The sequence below is a fragment of the Mus caroli genome, unplaced genomic scaffold (assembly GCF_978045245.1).
Source record: "Mus caroli unplaced genomic scaffold, Mus_caroli_1 scaffold_15, whole genome shotgun sequence".
Classification (NCBI taxonomy): domain Eukaryota; kingdom Metazoa; phylum Chordata; class Mammalia; order Rodentia; family Muridae; genus Mus; species Mus caroli.
Genome location: NW_028227270.1, coordinates 29,958,778 through 29,972,135, shown reverse-complemented (window position 1 = coordinate 29,972,135; position 13,358 = coordinate 29,958,778). Strand labels below are relative to the sequence as shown.

The window sequence follows — 13,358 nt, the reverse complement described above, 5'->3', positions numbered from 1 at the left end:
GAAAACTAAGAGAGAAACATGTTGAGATGGGAAATTAATGAACAGAAATGGCATTCCGGCATGTCAAAAGATAAAACAGATTTAGTTTTTGGAAAGAGATCTAAACCTAGTAAACAGGGCCAAGTCTCATGAATTGCAAAAATTACATCATGTACAATCATTTTAGCAATAAATTTATTTTAACCATCGATAACTAAAGGTGGTTATTTTAGGAGAACGGAGTCAATACATTTGTTTTCCTGAAGCAGGCAGGGGCAGTATTGTGCTACTCCTGAACTTCATTAATATTCATTAATTTTTAAAGCACTCTGGTTAGCTTTGGCTATTAGCTATACAGATATTTTGCCCTTAAATAAAAATAATTACAATAATTTCATCATTTAAAATGTAACTAGCAAAACCAAAAAAAAAAAAAGACTATACTTTCATTAGTAAAGTATATATTCATTAGAGAATATATTTTTTTTCAAAGGATTCTGTTCTAATTGAATTCCTGGGGTAAAATTCTAATAACCATACTGACTAAAATAACCTAAATGTAACCAAAATTAAATTGAAAATACTTTTTTAAGTCTTTTTTTTTTTCAAAATGAATCTCCACTTTCAAGAATACCATCGTTGACCCAATTACCTGTGACGGGACCCCGTTGTTTGCCATTCTTCTGCACTGCACCCCCAGTATTTCATAGTAGACTGTCTTCACAAGTCCAGTGCCTCCCATCCCCAAAGAATCCAGTGAACGGTTAGTGATATTTACCTTACAAAGTAACCAAAGCCAGATGCGTGCGCACAGAGCTCACGTCCCTGAATAAAGAAATTGTTTCCTTGTGATCACTCTTGAAGGAGAAACAGGAAACTATGGGAATTATCCTAGTGAAACTAGGAAATCGAAGACAGAAACGCCAACTAGTTTTATTTGTAAATAAGCCCAACTGTATGAACCATGCATACCTTATTCTGCTAAAGCCCTTCAGCCTTTATAAATCAGGCTTTTTACACTATGACAGATTAACAACCAGGAGAAAATATTCCTGCATATGGAATCATAGATGGAGTCCTCCACATCGCCTCGATTCACAGCATTCATTGTGGTACATGTACATGTGGTACAGGTACATTTGTAGACTATGAAGAAATAAATAAATAAGATTAAAATATAACCTTAAGAAAAGAAGTCTGGATAATTGAAACATTTTTGAAGCAGGGCCAAAGGAGGAAAATTCACTCTAGAGAGCAACTGTATATTCAGCAAAACACATTTTCCCCTGTGCTTTGGGTGTGGCTTCTATGTGTGGGACCACATATGTGTGAGGGCATCCTGCCTTATGATTGGAGTTAAATCTATGTATTTGCCAAAAGCACATTCCAGTCCTGAGAAATGCCTCTGTTACCCAGCGTCTTTAGGTTGGCATTCTGTCCTCCATGGTAGTTACTTGGTTTGGTCCATGTCTGAGGTAAACTGAGCCCTGGAGGCTAGTACAACTTCCCTGTTTAGGTTAGTTTGAAAAACAAGAAAAGTGTCCTCTTGTTATTGAAGATCCACGCCTACAGGCTAATTTTTCTAAACACATAGTCAGCAGACCAGCAAGGAGAAAAACTTAGCTCCTGGCTCTCTAAGTGGATTCAGCTTCCTCCCCATTCCAGCAAGGGTACAGTTGGATAATTTCTCTTCGGAGATGTTTATTTCCACTCAAATTTATTTTTGAGGACAGGGAACAATACTGCTGTCTCCTCGGTGGATAGGACTCCAATTCAAGGAGCCAGGCTTTGGTCTGCCCACTGTTGAGACACTTGACCCTTGTGGTTGCCCATGTATATCCTTGGAAATGGGGGGGAGGGGCGGATATCACCCCCATTATCTAAGGTCCTGGATTTGAATGCAGTAGCTCTAGCCCTCAGAAATTAAATCCAAAGTCAGGATCAGCTACTCCTTTCATCAGCCCCTTGGTGCCCAAGCTTCAAGAAGGCCCATTCCCTCTCAGTTCTTTCAGGCCCACCCAAACTCTGAGCAGGATGGAATGTCTAAACGTATGAAAGGGAAAGGGCTCGTCCCAGCTGCCTTGCCCACTCCTCACCCTAGCTTTGGGGGAGCACCAAGCATCGAAGTGGGGAGCAACTGTAAACCACAAACCAGGTGCCTGGCAACTTAAACTATAGAGGAGAGCTGAAAGGGCACAGAGTCTGACGTTTAGAGAGTTCATCTTGGTATCTGAACAGACCCACTAAGGACAGACATGGTTATATCCCAGGATTCCCCTTGGTGTGGCAGTGTGAAGTCTCAAAATTCATTTCATGACCTCAACGCCCTTTATTCCGAAAGAGGTTTAAACGTCCTGTAAGAGTTTTAAATGCACAGTGAGCATAGGGGGGTGGGGAGGCACTCTTCTACTTTGCCTAGCCACTACTTCCAAATAACCTTTGTGGCGGGGCTAGGATGCAAAGCCACCTTCGCCCAACTGGTGCAACCTCAAAAACAAGCGGAAGCCAACAGGCTGCAGGACCAACCTGCCGCTCGGCCCCAGTTCTCTCTGCAAGCCCTCCAGCCTCCAGCCCCAAGTGCCCCGCACTGTCCCCCGCGGCCCCTTTCTCACTGCCCGCTCGGGCAGGTCCCTGCCCCCCGCCCCAACCCAGCCCCTAGAAACCCACAGTCGGTCTCAGAGCCCACCAGCAAATTCCCAACAGCCCCCAGCCTTTCCAGGAAAGAGAGAGGGGGGAAAAAAGACCATGACATCACGGGCAGGTTTATTTGGGTTTGTTTGTTTGCTTGTTGGCTCGATTAAATACTCGTGGAAGGTGAACGTACCCCACACAGGAGAAGTTTGATGTTGACAAACTTCTGGTGGCAGCGAGACTGTGTCAGCACAACTTCCGGGATAATGAGAGCTGCTTTGCAGGGAGCGCGGCAGCGGCGGCGGGAGGCTGCCACAGGACGGAACAGCAAATGCTATTCAGCCCGAGCAGTTTCAAGCCGCCCGAGCTGGGGAATTACTGTAGTCGAGCTTCGGCTCTTACCACCGGCGCTGGATCTGGGCGCGCGTTAGGGGGGGAAGCTGCAGGCACAGGGCGCCGAGAGGGGAGCTTTCAAGTTACTTTGCTCCTTGCCTGCACCCGGCAGAGGCTTGCAGGCTGCGTGGTAACTGCAAACATCTTGTTCCCTGCTTCTTTGGGCGGCTGCCCTGGAACCAACCAACTTTTCTCTCCCCCAAAACTCCCTCTTTGTTTCAAATAGGACTCTCCAAAATTTATTCTTGGGAAGACTGACAGCCGGGGTCAAGAAACAGCTGTTGAAGTTAATGTTTCTTCCTCCCACTTCGTCTGATGGTTGTGCCCTGCCAAGACAAAGTGAGAGGCACTGCCTGGTGGCTTCTTTAAACAGACATGCATTTAGCCACCCAAAAAAAAAAAATGTTTTAAAATGAGGCGGGGAGGGGCACGGGGGCAGTATATTCTCCTGCCTCACATACAATCTGATCAGAAATGCAACAGCATGTGTCTTTCAACTTGTGTTGATTACTTGCTGAAAAGATGCAGCAGATTTTAGTTTTGAGCACTTTGGGCATTAGGGGTGGGGATGAAGGTAGGGGTGATTGGCACTTTACATTTTAGTAAAGGGGCAATCCTTTTCCCTTCGGGCCAGACCCACTTGACCCTCAAAGAGACAGAATAGCCTGGGAGAGGGAGAAAAGAGTTGTACTCTTTGGCAAGATGAAGTCACAATGGAAAATTCAAATTGTTGTGCACAACCAGAGCTGGCATAGAACTTGAGCAACCATTTTTATTTGGCGATGACCATAGCCTAGCTTAGGGTGCTACAGTGTCTTAATACCTTTCGGTTCTTCTATCAGACCAGGGGCTCCTCTTCCTTTCCCCAATACAAGTTGGTCTTTACCCAGAAGGTATTCTAGAGCAGGGGGCTCTCTTCAGGGTGAAGGTGGACTAGGTAACCGTGCATCGCTTGACATTCAGAGAGCTGAAGGGTTGTGAAAGGACTGCTCAGGACTGCCCTCCTGAGAGTTGCCATGCCCTGGCTGAGCAGTGATGTACATGGGTGAAGGGAAGCTCCAGTCTTCCCACACCGGAGAACTAACCACTGTGCCACCTGGCTTGTTCTCAGTAGGGCTCGTTGGGTCAGATCCCACGAAGACTTAAAAGGCTCCCTCTACATCACCAGGTTATTCCATCACCACATGGCAATGCAGCTCTGCCACAAACTGCTATTGCATCAGCCCCAGGGATATTTTAGGAAACTCTCAAGCTGGGTCCAGCAATGCAGGCATCAGGACCGCACTGCCAAAACCAGAGCTGCTGGACAGGTGGCCGCAGTGCCTTCTCTATTCTCTGTCAACCCTGTGCTCTCTCTCCAAAGCAGGCGGTCTGCTTGGGGGCTTCCTACCCCTCTCTCTGCCTGGATTCAGACCCAGAAGGAGATAACCTATCAGCCACCACCTTTGTTTTTCCTCCAGCCCTTTTTCTGATGTTCTCGCCATTTCTGCCTATCAGGGGCACTCCCAGAGATCTTTAGTAGTATTTGTTCCATACTATCTGAAAATGAACTGGCTATACACTGAGTCACTATACACATAGCCTCCAGCTTGGGTGCTTGCACATCACAGGCTGCTTTGACTTGCGTGAACTTTTTCTCCCCACCCTACCCCCGCCCCGCCCCCAACAGGTTCCCTCCCAGCTTGTCTAGTACCACAGTAGTGGCCAAGAGTCAGTAGACCCTTAGTAAGCACCCTGTTCTCCTGGTCTCTGCTAAGGCAATCTAGGAGACAATTGACTTAAATTCCTTCCACTTTTTTGTTCTTCCTCAGAGAGACCAAGGCTCAGCATTTAGCAGGGCTGAAGCAGACCCCCTCTCATTCTAGGGTTGTAATTCTCTATTGCTGGCTCCTGTAGTTTTATTATGGGTTCCCTTTTTCTAAGATGGCAGACACAAACCTTTAATGTGGAGGCCTGAAGCACTGCTCTTAAAAAAAGGCTTCCTTGTGTAGAAATGTAACCTTAGGGCAAAGTAGGCCCAGCTCCAAGAAAGGCACATTATCTTGCCACTGGAAACACAAACCTGAGTCTAACCTCTGGATGGTTCTAAAGGCTGGAACTGTGAGCCTCCTCGAGGCAGCGTGCCTTCTGTCTGAAGATGGGGCTGCTGTGTTTTGGTAGGTGGGGGGACAGGAGAAGGGAGCAACGAAGGTGGGGGCCCTTCCCTGGGCTGTCCAAGGAACTCTACCTGCAATCAAAAGAAAGAAATGTGCTTTAATGAATGTCTCCCCAAATCCAAAAGTTCCAAAAGCTCTGGTAACTCTATATCTGAGTCAGGGCATCCCAAGGTGGATGATGTTTGCACTGCTTGCCTGTCCTTAGCACCCCAAGTGGGATGGCCCTGAACCACTCTGAGGATCTTGTCTGTTTTTGATGGTTCGGGGTTAGAACAATTATTCCAAAGGTGACAATGAAAAGACACAGACTCCCAATTTACCACAGAGGCTATCGGATTTAAATCAGATAGTGTCATTAAGAGATTCACTGGCTGAGTCTTTTTCCAAACAGATCGACTGTGAACGAAGTATGGTGAGGTCAAGAATCTAGCAACTTAAGTCTGGAGTTGCTTTTCTCCCTGTGTCTTTTAAATGCTCACTTACACTTTCAAAAGCAATGGTAATCACAGCGTGGCTTATCAGATGGACATTTTAGCATTAATGGTCTCATGTAGACAGGTGTAAAACTGGAAGACGGGTATTTTCTCTGTAGGAATTTGGGCTGTGCCTGGGTTAAGGGAAAGCAAGATATACCTAGTTAGAGACGATGAATTTGGGATCAGAAGTGGTAAGACAGACCTGAGTACAGTTCCCATGAAATCTACATTGGATATGGGTACTCACCCTCATAGCCCCAAGAGCTGGAGTTATCAGAAGTCAGTGCCAGCTTCTAGTCCATGCCTTTGAGAATATTTTTTTCAGAGAAGGAAGATCACGGACAGTGATGGAAGTAGAAAAGAGGACAGTTCCTCAGATGGTATTTGAGATTGCAGAAGGTGGACAGAAAGAAAGATTCGCCTGGAATTATCTGCCCCTTTTTTCCTTAAGTGTAGGCAGGAGTTTAACTTGAGTTAAAAGGTTCCCTGTTATGTCTCTGTTGGTTTCTCCTCCAGCCACCCCATCCACACTCCAGTTCTGGTTTTGGGCAGAGCTGTAATTGCCCTTTGTATGGAATCACATGAAATCCTGTGCTGGTTTGCTAATGTGGGAAAATGTCTACTACAGAGGCGAAGACCACCAAACTAGTTTCATTACTACCCAAGGTGCACTTAAATCCAGCCCTTTAGTGGTGGGCGACTGGCCCAGCTCACTCTTCCATGGTGCTCATTAAAATGTTATTTACATTTTACAATATGGTCTCAAGCCATGAGTTGGGACTTTTTTTTTTTTCCTCTTGGCAAATAGAAAGAAATACTTCTGTGACATTGGGGCTGCAAAGTTTTAACTTTTGCTATGGTCCTGCTGGTGATTTGCAAATCAAGGTCATATCCTTTTGGAGGGAGCTTTCTCCCATTCCAGCTCAGAGAAGTTGTGAGGGAGGCAGAACAAACAAGAAGTCTGTGCTCACAGATGTATGCTTACCAGCCAAAAATATTTTGACTTTTACTTTTCTCTTAGAAATGAATGTAATGTTTATCAAGAGAGCAAGAATCATGAATGCTGAAGAAAGCATGACTTCTGCTCAGAACCTGGATGGGTGGTGGAGGTCCTTCTCTCACACCCACCATTACCGGGCCACATGGCCCACTCATCTTGGGGCAAACCATGGTCTCTAGATTCTTATCTCAATAAGTCAAATCAAATTAACATTTTAATGATGTGTTTCTGGCATTTTTAATGAGAAGGATAAGTCTTGTAGCATAAAGCAATGAAATTAAATACATTTTTAAAATAATATGTATATAAATGTATCTTTGCTGGCTCTGGAAATTAAGTTTCCTTGAGTTCTGGGACAGTAAAGAGCTTGCAGAATCTATAAAACCATAGGATGTTTCACCTGTCCAAGACAAGCATTAAGAATTACTTCAAGAGCCAGTTTGAGAAGTTTTCCCTGATATCCTTGGGAAGTCATTTCTCAAATGGCAATAGGCCAAACATCTAAGACCTCTGGAGATACTTGACATCTTGCCATGTGCCATCACAATCAAGTCCTAGATGCAGTATTCTCGTCTGAGTTTCCCTGACTGCCGGTAAGGGGCATGTGTGGAATACTAAATGATACAACTTGGTGTTACGTGAGACTCTAACATGCCTAACTACATTCTCAGGGAGACAACATGGGGGAAATGCATCAAAGACAGCATCACCTTTCCCTTGTCAACTGCCTGGTGACACCTGGTGGAAGGGCCACCTCCCTCCTGTGGCTTGTAATTTCTGAGATGGTCTGTCATGGCTATATGAAGCTCTCAGTTGAAAACAATGAGCCCTTTCTCAGCATCACAATGGTGGACCACAAGGTCAACTACAGAGAATTTTTTAAAAGAAAAATTTAAGAGGAAGCAACCAACTCACTGACCCAAGAGAGCTTTTATTACAAAATAATAATTTCAGACTCTGGCAGTTACATAGACAGTCAGCTTACCAAGTGCTGGCTCCTCTAAAAGATCGTAGTAATATAATACAGTGTTTTATGTCTTTCTAACTAACATGTAAAAGTTATCTTGATGTTTCTGTTCAAAGAAGGTATACTATGCTGCAGATACATTTGTATATATGCAGCATCTTCAAATATTCAAATATATTCAGAGGCCATCAACTTCATACATCTAGTTGTAACTTAAATATGACTATAATTATACAGTTATCTAAACATAATCATACATATTCATAAATGCCACCATTTTTTGGTACTAGAGCTAGTCTAGTAATAAACTAGTAGTTTGTTTGTTTTATTTTTAAGACCATTTTCCCCAAAGAAACAAATTTAATATCTGAGGATTTACTACATATGTGACAAATAGAGACACTATTAGATTTTTCTTAAGAAGTAAATATCAGGTGGATGGCCAGGCCTGCTCATTAATCAAACACTTTTTCCTTAGATAATAATGCTTAGGATCCTAATATTGGTTCTATCCTGTAAATTATCATTTCACACAAACCCTTGGGTTGTCTATAAAACATTATGGTGTCCAAAGCTATGTCCTTATATTCTCAGATATGAAAAGAGACAAAGACTTTGTACTTAGTATGCACAATTATTTTCACACATGATGATGACTTTTAAAAAAAAAAGTCTTTCAAAACAGTGACTACAAGGAACTTTCTTTAAAGGAGAGTATTTTTATTATTTCATGTACTACTCCAAAAGACCCAGAATGGCCACTGTACAGAGAATGAGAGACTGGAGTGTTCAGGTGCTAAATGGGACATTTATATCGTATTTTCTCAGGGATCATATCAGAAGAAAAGGTGGAAAGATCACAAGAGCAGAAGGTAGGAGCTGTCTGTTCTAAGATGTATTTACTGGCTGTGACAGCACAGTGAACCGTGAACTCACAATGACTTCAAAGCCTGTACAAGAGCAAACCACCCAAATTCCAGGCATGGGAGGGTCTAGTGGTTTGAATGAAAATGCCCCCCATAGACCCAGTGCCAGGGAGTGGCACTATTAGGAGGTGTGATGTTGATCAAGGAAGTGTGTCCCTGGGGGCAGGCTTTGGAGTTTAAGAAGCTCAAGCCAGGTCCAAGGTTGCTCTCTCTTCCTGCTGCCTGCAGATCCACATGGAAGCACTCACAGTTCTTTCTCCAGCGTTAATGAGCTAAACCTCTGAAATGTAAGCCAGCTCCAATGAAATGTTTTCCTTTGTAAGAGTTGCCATGGTCGTAGTCATGGGGTGTCTTCACAGCCATAGAACCCCAGCTAAGACAACGGAGGGCGGATTCATGAAGTTCTACCCCTAACTGATGAGCTACTGGTGATGGACAAGGGAAGGAGGGCTTTGGTGATAAGGCCCCAGAGGCTGCCCATGCTCCAGTAGGACGTGTGTGTGGGCAGTACTAAGTGGACTTCATAAAGAGCACATGAAGTTGAAAAAGAAACATGATAGGAAAAAATGGGGGAGGGATAGAGGAAGGATATAGGGAGGGATGGGGTGGGGTGGGGAAGGGCATGGGGAGGGGGTGATCAGAACACTTTTCTATGCATTTATGAAGTTCTCAAAAACCAAAAAATACTGAACACCTCCAAGAAGCACTTTATTTTCACTTTCGAAAAGTGAAGTGACAGATAACTTATTTTGTTTTTCATGACTGTGGTGGTGACCTCAAACCACTTTTTAAACTTTTTAAAGTGCATCTCCCATGAACTAACACACGTAACAAACTTTGACTGATGAAAACAGAATTTTTAAAGGACCACTTTGTAATGTTTCCCCTTTGGAATAGATCACAGCTCTAAGTTATGTTACAAAGTAGATAAGCAGCGCTTTCCTTGTATTGCTAAAAATTTAAAGGATAACTTGGCACAAGGGAGTGCCACAGGTTTGGCATACAGCGTGGCCACAGTTGGTGTGTCAATTAGTGTACATAAACACTTTGTCTTCCATGTAATTACGGCATCCACCGTGAGCCCACCATTGAAGTTTCTACAATGGTAACTTCTCAAAAGCCATTTGTTACAGCTAAGTGCAGAAGCCCACATCTCTGATTATTTGCTAGAGAATAGAGAACGTGTTACCCAGTTAATGCTCTTCAACTCTGCCCTACAGGAATCGTTTCCAGGAGTGGCAGGAAGACCCAAGCGAGCGAGCGGGAGCGCACAGCAGTCTTGGCAACCCCTCATCACGGAAGCCTATGCAGAGTTCATGAGTGGTGCTCTTGTTTGCCAGCGGTATTACCTTTCTCCAAATTCCATTCCCACAGCCTGCTTCCTCTTTTCTCTTGGGCTAAACTGCCTTGCAGAAAGACCATGTGAGGATCACCCCTAATCTGACTTGACAAATGAACACACCATAACAAATTAAGAAAGAACATGTGCTCTGAAGGTAGAGATCCTGAGTTCAAATCCTGGTTCCATCCTTAGCAACAGAGTGACACTGATTGACTCTCAAGTTCCTCATTCTTAGGATAGGATAGGATAGAGATAAAAATACTAACATGCATCCACATTTACCGTGTCAGTTCAAAGCCTCCTGCAGCTCTTGTAGCATCTAGATGGAACTCAAAGTGGTCTGTGGCTCAGACTTTCTCGTCCTGCAGAAAAACAAAGGATCTCATTTTCACTCTGTGAGGAGGCTCATTTCATGCTTGGACCAGCAGAGTCTGAGAGGGAGCCAAGATGTAGAAGTCGCCAGGTTGTTTCCCCCATGTTCACAGTTGTACCTGGTGCTAGACCGTAGGAGACAGATCTTACCTCAGCTACAGTTTTAAGATCTCTGAAGAAGGGCTGCCAGTCTGGCTCTGCTTCCCAACCTGTAGAGGTGCTGTCAACCCCAAGAACGGGATCAGTGGATCCTGACAGGTCAAGTGAGGAGCGGCTGGGTTGAGAAGAAACTTAGGGTGTCTGTGAGCACGCTAGAACAGACTCTTGGGAGATAGCTTCAGTGAGACAGCTTGTTTAATGGAGGGAACAAAGGCTACTTAAACCTCTGCCAGGGCACTAGGGACGCCTCATTTGTATAAGGAAGAATTCTAGGTGACCTTATAAGAGGAAAAGAAGTTTAACCTGACTTCTGGGATACATAACCTTCTCTCAGGAGCAAAACTGGGGGTACAGCGCCTGGATAGGCAGGCCCAGGGCAGGGGGAAGCATCCTACTCCTGCCAATCTCAGGATGAGATTTCAGGGCTTTGGACACACCTTGACCCTACTCTTGCTCCCTGCCCACTCCCCCTCTGCACACTGACGCCTCTACCTATGGCTCTTACAGACCCTGAGTCTTATAGTCCCTGAGTTCCTCTGAGCAGTACTCGGCAACATACATGGTACCCTGAAAAATGACAGTGTCTCAGCAAATGTCGGCAGCTTGACTATTTTGAAAAGGAGCCGTGCAGACTTTAGAAGGAAGGAAGTTGCATGTCTGGGCAATGGGGATCCCTTGTTTGAACACAGACCTCACCTGCTGCTCGCGGCCTATTTTTCTCTTCTCCATATTTACCTTTTTGTTTCTTCCTTCTTTCTCTTTATTTAGCCCTCTCTCCTATAAACTATTGAAAAAAATACTCTTAATTGGCTTTTATCGAATTTTAAATTTTAAAAGCTTGTTAAAAAAACGAGGCTACTCTGATGGGCGCTCTTCACTGCCACACCCTTCTAAGTGACTGCTGCTTCTTTGCAATGACTTTCAGGCTAGCTTAACTGCTCCATTTTAATGCTTTACTACTGTCCATAAAAAACACAGTGATACTATTCATTACTACACTTTTTCCCATAACAATACATTGTGAATGGTTTTCATGTTCATACACACTGTATTCCTTGTTGCTGAAGCATAGTGTAGAAGTTCCTTGTTATCCAACTATCCATTATCATTACCCGAATCCCAGTAGTTGCTAAGTTTTGTAGAGAAGCAGAAATTAGTCCTAACAGGAAAATATCCAGTAACGAACTGACCACTTACTGAATCAGTTTCCACGTAAATGGCCCCCTGACTTAACTCCAGCATCTATCCCCACTCCACCAGCCAATCTTGCTGATTGCAGATGTTATGAACTCCCCACAACACAATGTAAATAAAATGCATTTCAGTTGCAGTGCAAAGTTGCTAATCTTGCAGAAGATGCAGGATGTTATGAAGCCATTGGAAGCGATTCTGGACAAGTGTTTCGTAAGCAAATGAGCGTCTGGCAGTGCTGAGCCCTCTCACAATGAGAAAAACAACACCATACTAGCCGAGTACAGGCTTCAGAGACTTGCTTGAATCTCAAAGGACTAGAAGAGGCTCTTAGGAATATGTACAGAAACCTCTACATCTTGCAAGTGACCCCACTCTTCTGCTATAAAAGTACAAAGTGTAATTTTGTTGCAAAATGCCTTTGATATAAAAATTGCTCCTTTGCTAGATCAACAGTTGATTCATTCTTTGTTTATTCTAAAAGACTATAGCTCTGTTTAGGTAGAGTATATGTTCAATTTTGTGGTATACATTCTTCAAAGATGTCTAAAGATAAACAAGATAATCTTTACTTTTATTTTTTGCAAAACCAGTCAACCCTTTTGTCCCCAGCCTTATTTTGAGATGCTAGTCCCTGCTTATTAAATTCGCAGTTTTCAACAGTCGTATTATGGCAAGCAGGAGCAACAGACGCTGCAAACAGGACTCCTAGTAGACTAATCAGATTCTCGTCTCTCTCTCCAGGAGGCATTTGGAAACAGGATTGGCCACTTTGCAGGAGGAAAGCCTCAGGGTGGTTGAACGACTTGTGGGGATGGACATGCCTGCTGGAGGAGACAGCCAGTGAATGTCCTCTGGTTTTAATCTGGCACACAGATATTTGCACCCAATGTCACTGGAGAAAAAAATTTCTTAAAGATATAACTTCATTTGTGTACAAGGTGGTAAAGTGAGTTACACTAGTGAAATGTAGTCTCTCAGGATTGATTTTTTTTTTTTTTTTTTTTTTTTTTTGGTTTTTCGAGACAGAGTTTCTCTGTATAGCCCTGGCTGTCCTGGAACTCACTCTATAGACCAGGCTGGCCTCGAACTCGGAAATTCGCCTGCCTCTGCCTCCTGAGTGCTGGGATTAAAGGCATGTGCCACCACCACCCAGCTCAGGATTGATTTTTAACAATCACCTTCTGATTGATATTTGGATTGTTTCCAGGGATTAACTGTGACCCTACATGTGGCCTTGAATAGCCATACACATAAACCTTGGTATAGTTCTAAAAATGTATCTATTCGAGAAATTACTAGATATAAAACCCTTAAATCAGGAACACATCACATTAAACATGTAATAGAAATAGAAATGGGTTTACTAATCTTTTTCTTTTCTTCTTCTTCTTCTTCTTCTTCTTCTTCTTCTCCTCCTCCTCCTCCTCCTCCTCCTCCTCTTCTCCTTTTCTCCTCCTCCTCCTCCTCCTCCTCCTTCTTCTTCTTCTCCTTTCTCTCTCTCTCTCTCTCTCTCTCTCTCTCTCTCTCCACAGTTTCTCTATGGAGTCCTGGCTGCCCTGGAACTAGCTCTGTAGACCCGGCAGCTGCCCTCTGCCTCCCAAGTACTGAGATTAAAGGTGTGTGCCACCAGGCCCAGCTACTATTTAATGCTATCTGCAGAATCCAAGATTTTTCTTTTCTCCACACCCCTCCCTGTGAGACTATTACTACTTTTGGGTGAATCTGCTAGCAGAAACATATGGCTAATGTTCATTGTTTTGTTT

At 43.8% G+C, this 13,358-nt stretch overlaps 2 long non-coding RNA genes across 2 annotated transcripts; one reads left to right on the top strand and one right to left on the bottom strand.

Moving 5' to 3' along the window:
• Positions 1-2,720: 2,720 nt before the first annotated feature.
• Positions 2,721-10,232, bottom strand: LOC110308668 (uncharacterized). Its single transcript, XR_003834679.1, has 3 exons — positions 10,153-10,232; positions 5,066-5,230; positions 2,721-3,329 (listed from the first exon to the last, which is right to left on the bottom strand). It is a non-coding gene; the product is annotated as an uncharacterized LOC110308668 (long non-coding RNA).
• Positions 8,607-11,951, top strand: LOC110308667 (uncharacterized). The gene is made up of 3 exons (XR_002379592.2): positions 8,607-8,815; positions 9,749-9,870; positions 11,727-11,951. It is a non-coding gene; the product is annotated as an uncharacterized LOC110308667 (long non-coding RNA).
• The last annotated feature ends 1,407 nt before the right edge of the window (positions 11,952-13,358 follow it).